Consider the following 15,615-nt stretch of genomic DNA (forward strand, 5'->3'; position numbering starts at 1 on the left):
TTCCATATAAAACTGACAGAAGTCCTCCAAGAGGGTTAAAGCAAGGAAATAAGGAGCTGCGGAAAAATTTCTAGATCAGTCACTGATCACTTGTGATGGCGACACAAAAGAAGTTGTATTTGATGCCATTATTTTTGTTTCGCTACGATTTTTTTCTTATTCCTTTTACTCATTTCGTAGCACATAAGCAAATAAAAATAAAAGGATAATACTTGCATCCCCAATGTGGAGGATGCATATAGTCTTTATTTGCGAATAACGTATTTTAACTAAATAAATTAACAATTGGAACAATTCAATTTGTTCATATGAAGATCACTCTTAGAAAAAATCATTCAAATTGAAGATCGTTTTATTAACCACACGTATCAATTAAATTGATGGTTCATCGTGAATAAAACGTGTCAAATAAATGGATGGTTCATCGTGAATAAAACGTATCAAATAAATAGATGATTCATCATGAATAAAACATATCAAATAAATGGATAATTCATTGTGAATATGTTACTTAGTACCTACACCGTCGATTAGTTCTATACACTTGAATGACTAAATGATCTCCAATTGAAATGATTTTGTAAAAGTGTTATTCAAATGAAGATTAAGAAATTGAACAATTCTGATCTTTGATTTTATTCAGTCAAAATACATCATTCGCAAATAAGAAAATACACACATCCCTGCATAGAGATGCAAGTAGCATTCATAATGGAATGCTAGAGAGCAAAACTAATTGATTTCTTTCTCTTCCTAATCAATCTATCAAATTGTTGAAGGATTTTTCTTTTTTAGGAGGGTAAATGCACACATCATATAAACTAAATAACAGAAGCATATAAATGACGCTTTACCATAGTGACAGAAAATAATGATGTTTATGCGCCATGGTATGGGTTCGATTCCACCGACTCCTCGTTCTCTTAATAACTAACTATTTTATCCACTACTGCTAGCTTTTGTAAAAATAGAAAATTGCATAAAACCATACTTTTTACACGGTATATTCTCTCTCTAAGCACTATGCTACAAATGCTATCAAAAATATATCAAAAAATTTATTAACCGTCTATTTTTCTTTTTAAAATTTTTGACGTACGATAATCATAACCGTTCATTAAATCAGTTTTGTGCCATAACAGCCTTCAAATTGAATAAAAAATTTTCCTAAAAATCATCTTGAAGCAGTACTGGTTCTAATTATGAAGTTTAAATCGTAAAATGATGCCAAATCGTCGTTCCAAAGACACCTTGCATATAAATGGACCGCTGGACACCCAAGGAGGACATCTGCGTCGCCAGTTGCTATCAGCCAAACGGAGTATCTGAATGCAAGTTTCCTAATCCCACTACAACCCAACCTTCCCATTACATTTCAATACTTCCAAAATCGAAGGACAAAAAAAACCCAACTCAACCAGAGGTCGGAGCAACCAATCAACCCAACCTTCCCAGTTTTTTTTTTTTTTTTTTTTTTTTTTTACGCCATCTTTTGTAAAACACTTTGGCTTTGTTTGGCACGCCAAATAACACACCGATCGAATACGATTCATGATACGGAAGAAGCAGTTGTTTGGTGCGCCTCGTACTAAATAAGCATTCGTTTAATTATCCGGTCCATCAAATTTATCCGGTTGACTCAGAACTATTAAAACACCCCAAAAGCTCGGGATAATTAGTCGGGCCGCATCCTCTCCACCTTCACGAAGCCGCCCTTAACAACTTCTCAAAGTGGGATGTCGAGCAGTTCCTCGACGAGTTCTCCTCCCCGGCCGCCACACCTCTACAATCAGTTCCAAGCAATTACCTGTCTGGTTCGCCGCTTCCTATTCTATCGCGTCTCAGTCGTCGACATCGAAGTGCGACGATGTGGACGAAGATGTAGTTCAGATCAAGAAGGCCAATCTTCATCGTCAACAACAACAAACTCAGCAGCTCAATCATCCCGCAGCCAACGGCGTTGGATTGCGGGGGGCTTCGGCTATCTAGATCCTGACCACTGCATTAACTTTCAACTCACCGATAAGATCGACTTTTACAGCTTCGGAGCTATTCTGTTGGAGTTGTTGACTTCTCAGAAAGTTATCGATTTGAACAGAGGAGAAGAAGATATGATTTTGGTGTTGTACATGAAGAGGGTACTAAAAGAAGAGAGGTTGATGGATATTGTTGATTCAGTTATTGAGGAGGGAGCTGGCAAGCTAGAATTGCAGACGATGAGGCACTGGGATTTCTCGCACAATCGTACTTGAATGATAAGAGGCGCAATCATCCTTCAATGAAAGAAGTTGCTGATGTTAACTCCGACGACTTCGGTTAACTCGAACTAGTACCACGAATTGATTTCTTTTCTTCGTCAATTTGCATCTGCAATTTAATTAGTAGTATTGTTTTGGTGATGAATCGATGTGGGTCTTGGGAGATTGAAGAAATTAGGAAGGGGTTCGTATGGGAGGGTGGGGAAGATGAAGAAAAGGAGGCAAGCTGAGAGATAAACCTCAACCTGGGTTTTTTCCCCTTTTTTCTTTAATTTTTATTTTATGATGATTAATTCCTTTTTACAGTTTTTTTTTTTATTTTACGGTTTTCTCTCTTTTTATTTATTTTAACAACAATTATTTTGAGAATTTTTTAAGAAAATTATTATACTCCGACGTATTATTTGGTGTACAAATTAATCCAACTGAACACCAAATGTCCGACTAATTTAGTCAGTACTATCCGATGACTATTTATCATATCTTATTGAAATAGTCAGTACAGTCTGAGCTGCTAAACGAGACATTTGAAAGTTGCAATTAAGATGCTGTGGTAATGGAGAGATTTTTCAGTGTGATCGGTACACGGGATAGTACATCATGTGTCACTATACAAATGGTGAGATATGTGTACTAAAAAGTTAATAGCTTAAAAAATAAAATTTCCTACCATTATTAAAACACATGATGTATCACTTGTGTTTCCGTCACAAATAAAAATTTCTCCCCTGCTGAGGTTGTAATTTGTTCTTTTGATTTACAAGACTGACAACAACTATAGCTTCCCTGCTTTGCATGACTGACGTGGAGCGGTATATTAGCGACGGTTTATTTGTTCAGTGTCCGTTCAATTCTATTTTTTTATTAAAAGTTTGTAACCTATTATATTTGTCGTGAATATAACTTTCCTTGTCTGCTGAGGTGGTATGTTTTGTTATTTGCATTATTATTGTTCGTTTCATTCATATGCATATGTTCCTTGGAATGCAAGTCAATTTAGTGCTCAGGAACTATATATTTTTACTTTCAGAAACAAGTTGCTAATTCAAAATCATAAGTTGTGTCTCTTGCAGCTCTCTGATATCATCGTACAATTCTAATCTTTGCTTTATTCAGTCAAAATACATCATTCGCAAATAAGAAAATATGCCCAACCTTGCATGGAGATGCAAGTAGTATTCATAATGGAATGCTAGAGAACAAAACTAATTGATTTCTTTCTTTTTCTAATTAATCTATGAAATTGTTGAAGGATTTTTCTTTTTTAGGAGGGGCATATAAATGACGCTTTATCGTAGTAACATAAAATAATGATGTCTATAAAACATGGTGTGGGTTTGATTTCATCGACTCCTCTTTCTCCTAATAACTAACTATTTTATCCACTACTAATAGCTTTTGTGTAAAAAAAAAAATGCATAAAATTGTATTTTATATACGGTATATTCTCTCGCTAAGCACTTTGCTACAAATGCTATTAACAATATATCAAAAACTTTATTAAACGTCTATTTTTCTTTTTTGAATTTTTGACATACGATAATCATAACCATTCATTAAATCACTCTTGTGCCATAACAGCCTTCAAATTGAATATTTTTTTTTCCTAAAAATCATCTTGATAATAAACAGTACTAGTCTAATTATAAAGTTTATATTGTAAAATGAAGCCAAATCGTCGTTGCGACGACTCCTTGCATATAAATGGACCGCTGGACACCAAAGGAGGACGTCTGCGTCCCCAGTTGCCAGCAGCCAAACGGGAGTATCTGTCATCTGAATCCAAGTATCCTAATACCACTACAACCCAAATGTCAAATCGGTTAGAAAATTAGTTATTATTTTATTATTGTTTATGGTTTTTTTGTAGGCTAAGGATATTAGAGTTTCTTGATAGTTAAGAATTAGAGTTTTGTTTTAGTTTTCACTATATATAGTAGTTCTTGTATTAGTTAATTTCAATTAATCAATGACAATAATTTTTCCCTATACTTTTCATCTAAATCAACCCAACCTTCCCACTAAATTTCAATACTTCCAAAAACGAAGGACATAAAAAAAACCCAACTCAACCAGAGGTCGGAGCAACCAATCAACCCAACCTTCCCAGAATTGTTTTTTTTTTTTTTTTTTTTTTTCCCGCCATCTTTTGTAAAATACTTTTTTACAACACTTTGAAAGTTGCAAGTAAAATGATGTGGTGATGTCTCTTCAGTTCTCCAAATGTCTCCCCTTTACCATGCATTATGCCATTAACCGCCCACTTGGTTTCTCTCTCTCTCTCGCTTCATTTGATATTAATGTTAATTACTTTTTTAATTGTGTTTTGTGGAAGATAGCATTTGTATCCTCTGCTGAGGTTGTAATTAGTTCTTTTGATTTACAATACTGACAACAACTATAGCTTCCCTGCTTTGCATGACTGACGTGGAGTGGTATATTAGCGACCGTTTATTTGTTTAGAGTCCCTACTGTTCTATTTTTTTATTAAAAATTTGTAACCTGTTATATTTGTCGTGAATATAACCTTCCTCGTCTGCTGAGGTGGTATGTTTTGTTATTTGCATTATTATTGTTAGTTTCATATGCATATGTTCCTTGGAATGCAAGTCAATTTAGTGCTCAGGAACTATATATTTTTATTTTCAATTAGAACTGTATGCCTACTTGTCCATAAAATATTAATGATGTCTTTGGATAGAGCAAAAACTGATGGGAATACCCAATGCAGGTTGCATCATTCACAGGAGAAAAACAACCTATATCTAATTACAACAATTCCTTAATTGATGCTTACAACTCTGCTGTGCTAGAAGGTTTGGCGTCTGGGTGTGGAATTGGTTCGGTTCTGCTTATTATGATGTGTAGTTATGCTTTGGCTATATGGTTTGGAGGAAAGATGATTCTTGAAAGAGGATATACAGGAGGAGAAGTAATAACTGTACTTTTCGCGGTATTGACTTTCTCCTTGTAAGTTGCATTCGATAAAATTTGATGAACAAATTTGGTAACATGTCTTTGTTTTATTGTGCACAGTAGGAATGAAATTTTTATTGACTACTCCCCTTCCCCCCTTCACTCCAAAATTAGATATTTGATGTTTAAGTATCAAGATATGATCATGTATATGTATTTTCAGGTCTCTTGGGAATGCATCTCCGTGCATGAGTGCATTTGCTGCTGAACAAGCTGCAGCCTATAAGATGTTTGAGGCGATTAACAGAAAGCCAGATATAGATGTTTATGACACTAATGGGCAGCAGTTACAGGATATACGTGGAGAGATAGAACTGAGGGATGTTCATTTTAGTTATCCTGCAAGGCCTGATGAACAAATATTCAATGGATTTTCTCTCTCAATACCTAGTGGTGAAACTGCTGCTTTGGTTGGAGAAAGCGGAAGTGGTAAATCAACTGTAATCAGTTTGATTGAGAGATTTTATGACCCCCAAGCTGGGGAAGTTCTTATTGATGGTATTAATCTCAAAGAGTTCCAGCTGAAATGGATCCGACAGAAAATAGGCCTCGTCAGCCAGGAACCCGTTTTGTTTACTTGTAGTATAAAAGATAACATTGCCTATGGGAAGGACGGTGCAACTAACGAAGAAATAAGGGCCGCTGCAGAGCTTGCCAATGCTGCTAAATTCATAGACAATCTGCCTCAGGTTAAATTCGTTGCTTTTATCTAAGTTTCTCGTAATTTTTACTATGAAGTTTTTCCGCAATGATGAAGGCTCGTTGAGACATCCAGTGATCTTTCATATTTTTATTTTCCTTTATCGTCATTTTGTGACATGCTTTTAGGGACTAGACACAATGGTTGGTGAGCATGGGACTCAGCTTTCTGGGGGCCAAAAGCAAAGAGTTGCTATAGCTAGAGCAATCCTGAAAGGCCCGAGAATTCTACTTTTAGATGAAGCCACAAGCGCTCTTGATGCAGAATCTGAGAGAGTTGTGCAGGAGGCATTAGACAGAATTATGATTAACCGCACTACTGTCATTGTAGCCCACCGTTTGAGCACAGTAAGAAACGCTGACACCATTGCTGTTATACACAGAGGGACAATCGTTGAAAAAGGTAATGCGTTATTCATATTGTCCTGTTCTACCATTTGAGTGCCAAATCTTACTGTCAGTAGTTCAACAATCATTTGTGTGACAGCTATTACTGTTTAATGTTCGTCAATAATTACTCCACATACCCATTTTTTGAACCGAGCAGGTCCACATTCTGAGCTTGTTAAGGACCCTGATGGAGCATATAGCGAGCTTATAAGGTTGCAAGAAATGAACAATACGTCAGACAAGACTGCTGTGAATGATCAGGAAAGGCGTAGTAGCATGGATTCCCAGAATCAAAGTCAAATAATTTCACACAGACGATCTGTAAGTCGGGGGTCATCTAGAGGAGGAAATAACAGGCGTCATTCCTTCTCAATCTCATATGATGTGCCCGCTGCACTAGGTGTCATTGAAGTAGCACCTGCGGAATCTGATATTCCTGCTTCAGAATCATCAAGAGTACCTCCAGAAGTCTCACTTTGCCGCCTGGCATACCTGAACAAGCCAGAGATCCCAGTTTTATTACTAGCTACTATAGCTGCAATAGCCAATGGGGTAGTCTTCCCTATTTTTGGGCTATTGTTTGGCAATGTAATCAAGACCTTATTTGAGCCACCTCATCTACTCCGTAACAATTCCAAGTTTTGGGCATTAATCTTCATTGTTCTTGGTGTGGGGTCTTGCATAACATTTCCATCAAGACAATACCTTTTCGCTGTGGCGGGAAGTAGGTTAATAAAACGAGTCCGATCAATGTGCTTTGAGAAGGTGGTTTACATGGAAGTAAGTTGGTTTGAAGATCCTGAGAACTCAAGTGGTGCAATTGGTGCAAGGCTTTCTGCAGATGTGGCTTACCTGCGAGGGTTGGTTGGAGATTCTCTTGGTTTGCTGGTTCAGAATTTAGCAACTGCAATTGCTGGCTTGCACATTGCGTTTGTTGCAAATTGGCAACTCACTCTTATAATCATTGTTTTGTTGCCTCTTTTAGGGGTAAATGGTTATTTTCAATTCAAGTTCATGAAAGGATTCAGTGCAAATGCAAAGGTAATATCTCCGAAGTCCAAACTTTGTAACACGATCCAGTCTCACATGCATAATTTAATATAAGACTAAGCCAGTTTTATCAATACGGAAAATTATAAATGGTTGCAGAGAATGTATGAGGAGGCAAGTGAAGTAGCAAACGATGCTGTAGGAAGTATTAGAACAATTGCTTCCTTTTGTGCCGAAGAGAAGGTGGTTGAATTGTACCAGAGAAAATGTGAAGGCCCTATTAAGACGGGGATAAGACAAGGCTTAATCAGTGGGATAGGATTTGGTGTATCATTATTTTTGCAATTTTCTGTGTTTGCCTGTATTTTTTATGCTGGATCCCGACTTGTTGCAGAAGGCAAGACAACATTTGCTGATGTTTTCCGGGTATATTTTCTCCCTTGCGCTACAAGTTTTAAGTAGAAAATAGTACAGAGTGCTTCTGCTAAATAAGTTTTTGTTACTTAAGATTGAAATCTTTGTATTCCATGCAATACATATTGAATTTTTGCTCTTCTGGTTTGTAGGTTTTCTTTGCTCTCACTATAGCAACTGTTGGAATTTCTCAGTCGGATTCCCTGGCCCCCGATATTAGTAAAGGAAGGAGTGCTGTTGCATCCATATTTGCAATTCTCGACCGGAAATCAAAAATAGATTCCAGTGATGACTCTGGAACAACTATAGAAAATCTGAAGGGAGAAATTGAATTATGCCATGTCAGTTTCAAATAGCCAACTAGACCCGATGTGCCAATCTTCAAGGATCTTTGTTTGACCATCCATCATGGCAAGGTAACTTACTACCATGTATTAATCAATTTCATTCAATGCATAAGATTTGGACCTCATAATTGAATTTAAGTTACCGGAACTTATAACGATCTTATATTGTTCAGACGGTTGCTCTGGTAGGAGAAAGTGGATGTGGAAAATCGACAGTAGTCTCATTGTTGCAGAGATTTTATGACCCTGATTTGGGTCACATTACACTAGATGGAATCGAAATCCAAAAGCTACCGTTGAAGTGGTTGAGGCAACAAATGGGGCTGGTGAGCCAAGAGCCTGTATTGTTTAATGACACTATCCGAGCCAACATTGCATATGGAAAGGAAGGGATTGCAACAGAGGCTGAAATTATAACTGCAGCAGAATTGGCAAATGCTCACAAGTTCATTTGTAGTTTACAACGGGTAGGCACTAACTTAACAACTTTGTCTATATATGCACACATAGAACCGGTCACAAACTTTTGATTAGAAGTAGAAACTGATGGGTTACTAAACAGACAATAACGGTAGACTTAAACAACGGTTTATATACGACTTATTATCGGTATAGTGCCTCCCCTGTTTTATTTTTGATTAAAAGTATGGGTAAACACACAATTTTGGTCACTGTGCTTAAGCTTGATATCACATTTTGGTCACAAACGTTTCAATTTTACCAATTCGGTTTCTGTGTTCTCTATTTTTGCATGTTTCCTTACCAGTGTGTTGCATTGACGAGGACTAGTTGATAAAAACTTACAAACAATATTAAGAACGTTGAAGATTATACGTGTTAAATTTTGAAAACAATGCAGGGTTACAATACAATCGTAGGAGAGCGGGGGGATCAATTGTCTGGTGGACAGAAGCAAAGGGTGGCAATTGCAAGAGCGATAATGAAGGCACCAAAGATATTACTACTAGATGAAGCCACAAGTGCTCTTGATGCTGAATCCGAACGAGTTGTTCAAGACGCATTGGACCGAGTTAAGGTGGATCGAACCACAGTGGTGGTTGCTCATCGGTTATCCACGATTAAGAGTGCAGATTTGATCGCGGTGGTGAAAAACGGAGTGATTGCAGAAAAAGGAAAGCATGAAGCTTTGATCAATATCCAGGATGGCATTTATGCTTCTTTGGTTGCACTGCATGCAAGTGCCTCATCTTAGAGGGCCTTTCTATTCTTCTTCTGAACTACTACAAGTGAAAAAAACAAAACTCCAAGGAAGAAAAGTATGTAATGTAATTTTATGCAGTACAGCAATGCAACCCTTTGTAAATAAAGTAAGTTTGATTTGCATAGATTTCATGCTCAACAAGAATTACCATTTCAAAAGGTTGAAAGGGTTGGAGCCTTTGACATTTGAAGTGCGAGAGAACCTTACCTAAATCTGGAATGCTATATTGATGGTATTTGAACCCAATCATGTATTACATAAATAAATAAATAAATTTAAATATAATAAAGTGATAAAAACAGTGCATGATTGACTTAATATGCCGTCAGCATGTCATCCGAAGTGAGTTTTTTCTCTTGTAGTGCCCCATCAACAACCCAATTCTTCCATTCACAAAACAGCATAAGTGGATTAAGCTTTACTCAAAGTCTCCAGCAATCGTAGAAAACAAAGTTAAGCCAAGTTTCTTGCCTTGCAACCTGCTTTGCAAGCTTATACAAAACCAATAGCAGTAAGTATTTCATTTCTTATCAAATCCTTTCTTAAAATTTCTTTTTCCATCAATGAACTCATCATGCAAACAAGATTAACTTGGTGACTGAGACTGTGACTGAGACTTCCATTGCCATCACAGAACTCTTCCACCTACCTCTGATCTGATCCACCACCTATTTCAAACCGCCGTTTCCACTAAACAAAGATCTCAGCTTCTCTTTTAGGAGAGAGATTTCCCTACATCTTGGATAACATGACATCTCAGATTAATAATGCATTACTTTATGAAAAAAGTAAAACACATACTATTACAACATTTATTCGGAAACCACAATGGCTAACCAGGGTGTAGGTAAATCTTCATTTACATGGATCAAGTTCACTCCCATTATAATGCATGTTCCAATTAAATAATAACACGTACAATTTCCCAACCCATAATGTTGTATTATTAAATCAAAACGTCGTGTGACAATGACCATATTCCAAATAAATTGCTCTCTGCTTTTAGGCATCACAAGTGGGGTTAAATCCTGCTGTTTTTATAGGCGTTCTGTACATGGAAAAGTTGCAAGTAAGAGAAAAATAGAGAGGATGAGGTAATCAAATAGACCTTTTATTATTATGTGATATATTTGAAGTCCCACAACTACAACCTTCACCACCTTTCAACTACTTTCTGGACACGTTTTAAGGATCGTTGTTATTTGATAAAAACTGAGTATAACTTGCTCTTTACACACCATCATGCAATATTATGAAACTAATAATAATGTTAGGGTCAAATGGCCTTCCCATGAACATACAAAACCCTAATCTTTTTTACAAATTTTATGATTTGGGACCCATGAGTACCGTTCTTTTGTTGAACTTAAATCGAAAGACTGTGAATCTGAGCCACACACTAAAATAAATACCCACTAATTCAGCAAACTTTCTTTACAAAAAAAAATGGTCGGTTTTTGCTTGGTTCTCAAGCTACAAGCGATAAGCATGATATTATGATAAAGCATGCTCTAGAAAATCATCGAAATGCAATATTTATAGAAGCACGAATGTCTCTAGCTACAAGCATTAATTTGGTGAAACTAACTGATATATACATGTTTCAGGCTTAAATATTTTTCTGGGGAGTAAATTAGAAAATGACGTTTCAGTCAACCTTCCCAGTGTAAATGCAAGCATGAAGCACTAATTAAGGATTTGATTTGATTAAGCAAGTGGATTAGAGAAATCCCTAATCAATTTAAAACGAAACAATGCATCGATATATCATCTCTCATATATATGTCACATTCAAAACAAAAAAAAAGTTACTTAGTACTACTGTTTAGTGGTATTCTTCTTCCCTTGTAAGTAAGAGGTCTTAAGTTTGATTCTCGCCAAAGACGAATTTGAACCACATTATTACTAGTCTATTGTAAGGCTTAGCCCACTCCCTTATCCCCTTAGTGTAGTTAACAGACATCCTGTGATGTGAAATTGCAACTGACCAACCAATTTATAATATTATTCAGCTATATATCTTTCAGCTATATATCTTTCTTCTTTTTTTTTTTTTTTTTTTTTTTTGTCAAAGAGCTATATATCTTATGAACTTTGCATATATTTTTCAAGTATTATTCCCTTCAAAGGGAATCCCATTCCCCCAGTTCTATTTCTAATCCAGCTCTATGATCGATCATTCATTCTTCAATTTCCTCTTGTTAATCAGCTAAAGTTGATCGATCATTCGTTTCAAATATTGATGCCTAATTGCATACTTAAATTTGCTAATGGGGTGATCTACAGCTTTCAGGTACACTGGTCTGAATGCAGTAATCTAGATTTCATGCATCGTCTTTAAGCTTTGATTTTAAACCTCTTTTTACTACTACTTTGCATTGTGTTTAGCTGTTTCGCAGTACTGGGCTGGTTAGGTGTTTATGATTCATTATATTGAGGCTATATTGAAGGAATAAATGAAGGAGTTTCGTCTAACTTGAAAGTTGAAAAGAATTATTCGTGAACGAAACTTATTCCTACCATTCCTCGTATAATAGTAGAATCAGAAGGAATAAAGTTTGGTCATGTCTAATCCCTAATAATCATTCAACCAAGAAAAAGTCATTTATGCTCCCCTCAAAATGAAAAAGCATTTACTCTTCTTAGACCAACTCCAATGGTGGGCTAAAAGTCAAATTACTCACCAAAATTTCCCCCCAAACCCACTCCAACCTAAGGGGAAATTTTGAGCTAAATGTTAAATGCTAAACCAATGCCAAATTCCCCCCGAAATTTAGCCCAGAAATCGGGATGGACTCTACCCAATATTTATCGGAATTTAAATTTTTTTAGATTAAAATGTTCATAAAATTAATTTACGATGGTCTACATATTTATTTTAAAAAAAATTTTAATTTAACAAAAAATTTTAAATTAAGTATGTAGACTATCGTAAATTTTTTTTTTTTTGTTAAATTAATTTTAGCCCGAGATTATTAAAGAATGAATTTAGACTTTTTTTTTTTGTTAAATTAAAATTTTTTTTTTTAAAATAAATATGTAGACTATCGTAAATTAATTTTATGAACATTTTAATCTAAAAAATTTTAAATTCTGATAAATATTGAGTGGAGTCCACTCCGATTTCTGAGCTAAATTTTGGGAGGAATTTGGCATTGGTTTAGCATTTAGCATTTAGCCCAAAATTTCCCCTTGGGTTGGAGTGGGTTTGGTGGGAAATTTTGGGGGGTAATTTGGCTTTTAGCCCACCATTGGAGTTGGTCTTAGAACTGTTAAGGGAAATAATTTATGCACATTTTTTTTCTTCTTCTGCACGCTACAGTTTATTTGTATCTTTCTTGGTTTTTCTTTATTTTACTCAATTAAAAAATAAACAAGAATATGCATAACGAAAAATCATGTCTCCGAAAATCACTTCGCAAGAAGTAAAAACGCTTTCAGATAGCCATAACTTTATCAAGGTTAGCTACCCCTTGTGCAAAATTAAAATTTGTCAATATCCCAGATTCCCAATGAAGATTATTAGGCCATCAGCCATGTTAAGGTGGTCCAAATACTGTCAATTGGAGACAAAAACATGAGCTAGTTAAGGCAATTGAGAAATAAGTATAACGTCTTTGTAGTAAATGGAGGGCATGCAGTGCACAATGGAATTTTAATTTTCTCTTGTCTTTGAGCCTTTGAGTCTCTGCGGTGGCTTTCAAATCCAGCGCATGCAGAAGCACTAGTCCCATTCTTCACAGGCTCACAATTACTCACTCTCACATGCACTGTTGCATGTATGGTTTCATTCCAAAAGGTTTCACGGGTCAGCTATGTATTTAGTGCTGCATGCAACTGGTAGCTGGCTCTTATAATTTTGTACATATTGGGCATGTGTGATGCACATCAATCTAATACATAATATTAACAAAATTTCAAGCCTATATGTTCTCTTTGATTGTACATATTAATTGGGCATGTTTGATGCCCCATTTTGTATCTCTCTTAATATTTCTTTGATTTGTTTAATCTAAAAATTAAATAGAAAAATAAATTATGTGGAGAAATCACTTTTCCTCTTTCATACCATTTTTCCAATCCGAGTTTGGAACGTTGAACGATAGAACTCTATCATGTAACTGCTTAAAAATGGACTTCTTCACCCATTTTGCAGAGTCTTCAAGTGTCAGACTCATTCAACATTCTCTCACATCACCTAATAAGAATTGTCTAGAAGTTAAGTGCAAAAAAATTTAAAAAGTTATGATTATTAAACTTGGATTATATATTTTCTAATATGATATCATAGCAGAGTTTTCATGTAGTAGGCTTATAATGTCTCTATATGCTCCCACATTAGGCCAAAAGACTTCAAAGTTCTTAAGTTTCGTAGTACACCGTCACGTAATTCTACTAATCATGCATCGTAGTCTTTGTTACATGCAAACTTAAAAACTAACCAGTCTTATTAGCATCTAGATCTGTAAAATGGGCTTGGGCCTGGTCGGCCTGACCCTATGCCAAATATGTAAGTCCCTGGCCTAGCCGACGGGCCAAGAAAATTCGGGGCTATGAGCAGAATGCTCACCCCGACCAATTTATTACCTTTTAATCATTTTGTGTAAATATAAAAAATAGTATGTTGTTGAGAATTATACTTAAGACTTTATTTTTATTAGTTGTCAATGATCATTTCAACTAAGTATTTTTTTGGTTAATATAGTCGATTAAATTGTTTAAGTATTGAAAAAAAAGTTAATAATATTCAAAAAAAATAAAAGTATTTAAATTACATCAAGCCATATCGGGTCGGGCCGAAGAACTGGGCCTAAGAGTCGGGCCTAAATCATCCCATGGGTTGGATATGGCCTAAAATGCAAGGCCCAGGCCCTACCTATTTAAATTGGGCGGGATGAAATCCGAACCTAAAACCAAACCCAACCCTGGGCTAAATGATCCAACCCATCCAATCCATGCTAAATATGTGAGCTAAAAGCTAAAAGCCAAACAAAAGCCAAATCCCCCCTCTCAGGATTTAGCCCAGAAAATGGTATAGACACCACCAGCGGGACCCCACCCACATGGGCATATCTCCCAGGACTTAATGAATCCAACGGTTGAGATCGAATATAATCAAATCTAACAGTAAAAAAAGATCTAATGGCCCAAATTTAAATTCAACGACTAAAATAATTAAAAATATATATTTAACTCAAAATTCACCCAAATTTAGTGATTTTTTAATATTTATCATAATTTAAATATTTTTAAGTAAAAATGTTCATAAAATTAAATTATGATAGTGTGCATAATTTTTTTAAAAAATTACTTTAAAAGAAGAAATTAGCCTAAATTTATTCTTTAATAATCTCAAACTAAAAAATTTAAGCCAAAATGGCTGAAACAGAAAAGCTGTTTCTGAGCTAAAAATTTTAAATTTTAACCTAAAAATCGGAAATGGTTTAAGATTGAGTGGGGCCATCCCACAATCCAAAAAATGGATCGGGGCTCGGGCCGGCCCATTCAGCCTCGGTCCTTTTTACAGGCATATTATCATCACATGGATTCACATTGGAACTTAAAACTACTTTTTGTCATATATGCATACACATGAATCGCGGTGATTCTTGGTGATTCAGAAGAATCATATGATGAACATATCATGCATGCCCCAAACTGAAAGTGCTTTTCATTTCATTCAGCTAGAGGGCCGGCATAAACAGATCGTTTCATAATTCACATGCAGGCCACTTTTCGTCTATGCATGATGGAAAAGCACAAAGAGAAAGAGTAGAAGTTTGATTTGCATTTGATTTGAGGGTTAATTAAGGTATGGTGCTTATGACTTTTAACTCCTGCAATCAACATGTGCTTATGCTTTAATTTTGGGAAACTTTAATGAAAAGATCTTGATACTGTTCACTTTAACGAAAAATCACATTTTTACACTAAAAAGTCAATCATAGTACCATTCATTTTACCATATATTTTGTCATTATCGTTAAAACTCAAACTTTTCAAGTCCTTTTAATTTGTTTTCCTTTAATTTTGTGTCTTTTCATGTACTATATGTTTTCTAATTAGTCCATAGCTTCATCTTAGCATATAGGCTACAGCTATATATGGTGGGATTTAGTTGGAAGTTGGAACCATGCTCTTTGGATTTGCATGTTGCTTTGAGAATAATTAACAATAATCTTAGATGTTCCTAGCTTAATTTTTGGGTTTGGATTTGCATGTTGCTTTGAGAATAATTAATAATAATCCTAGATGTTCTTAGCTTAATTTTTGGTCTGGAATATTTACCCTAGCCCAGTTTTTAATTATTCAGAAATTA

The 15,615-nt window shown here is 35.5% G+C and overlaps 1 pseudogene; it reads left to right on the top strand.

Annotated features, from left to right (window-relative positions):
- Window positions 1–4,983: 4,983 nt before the first annotated feature.
- Window positions 4,984–9,287, top strand: LOC137736232 (ABC transporter B family member 21-like; annotated as a pseudogene).
- The last annotated feature ends 6,328 nt before the right edge of the window (window positions 9,288–15,615 follow it).

Source organism: Pyrus communis, chromosome 6, assembly GCF_963583255.1.
Source record: "Pyrus communis chromosome 6, drPyrComm1.1, whole genome shotgun sequence".
Classification (NCBI taxonomy): Eukaryota; Viridiplantae; Streptophyta; class Magnoliopsida; order Rosales; family Rosaceae; genus Pyrus; species Pyrus communis.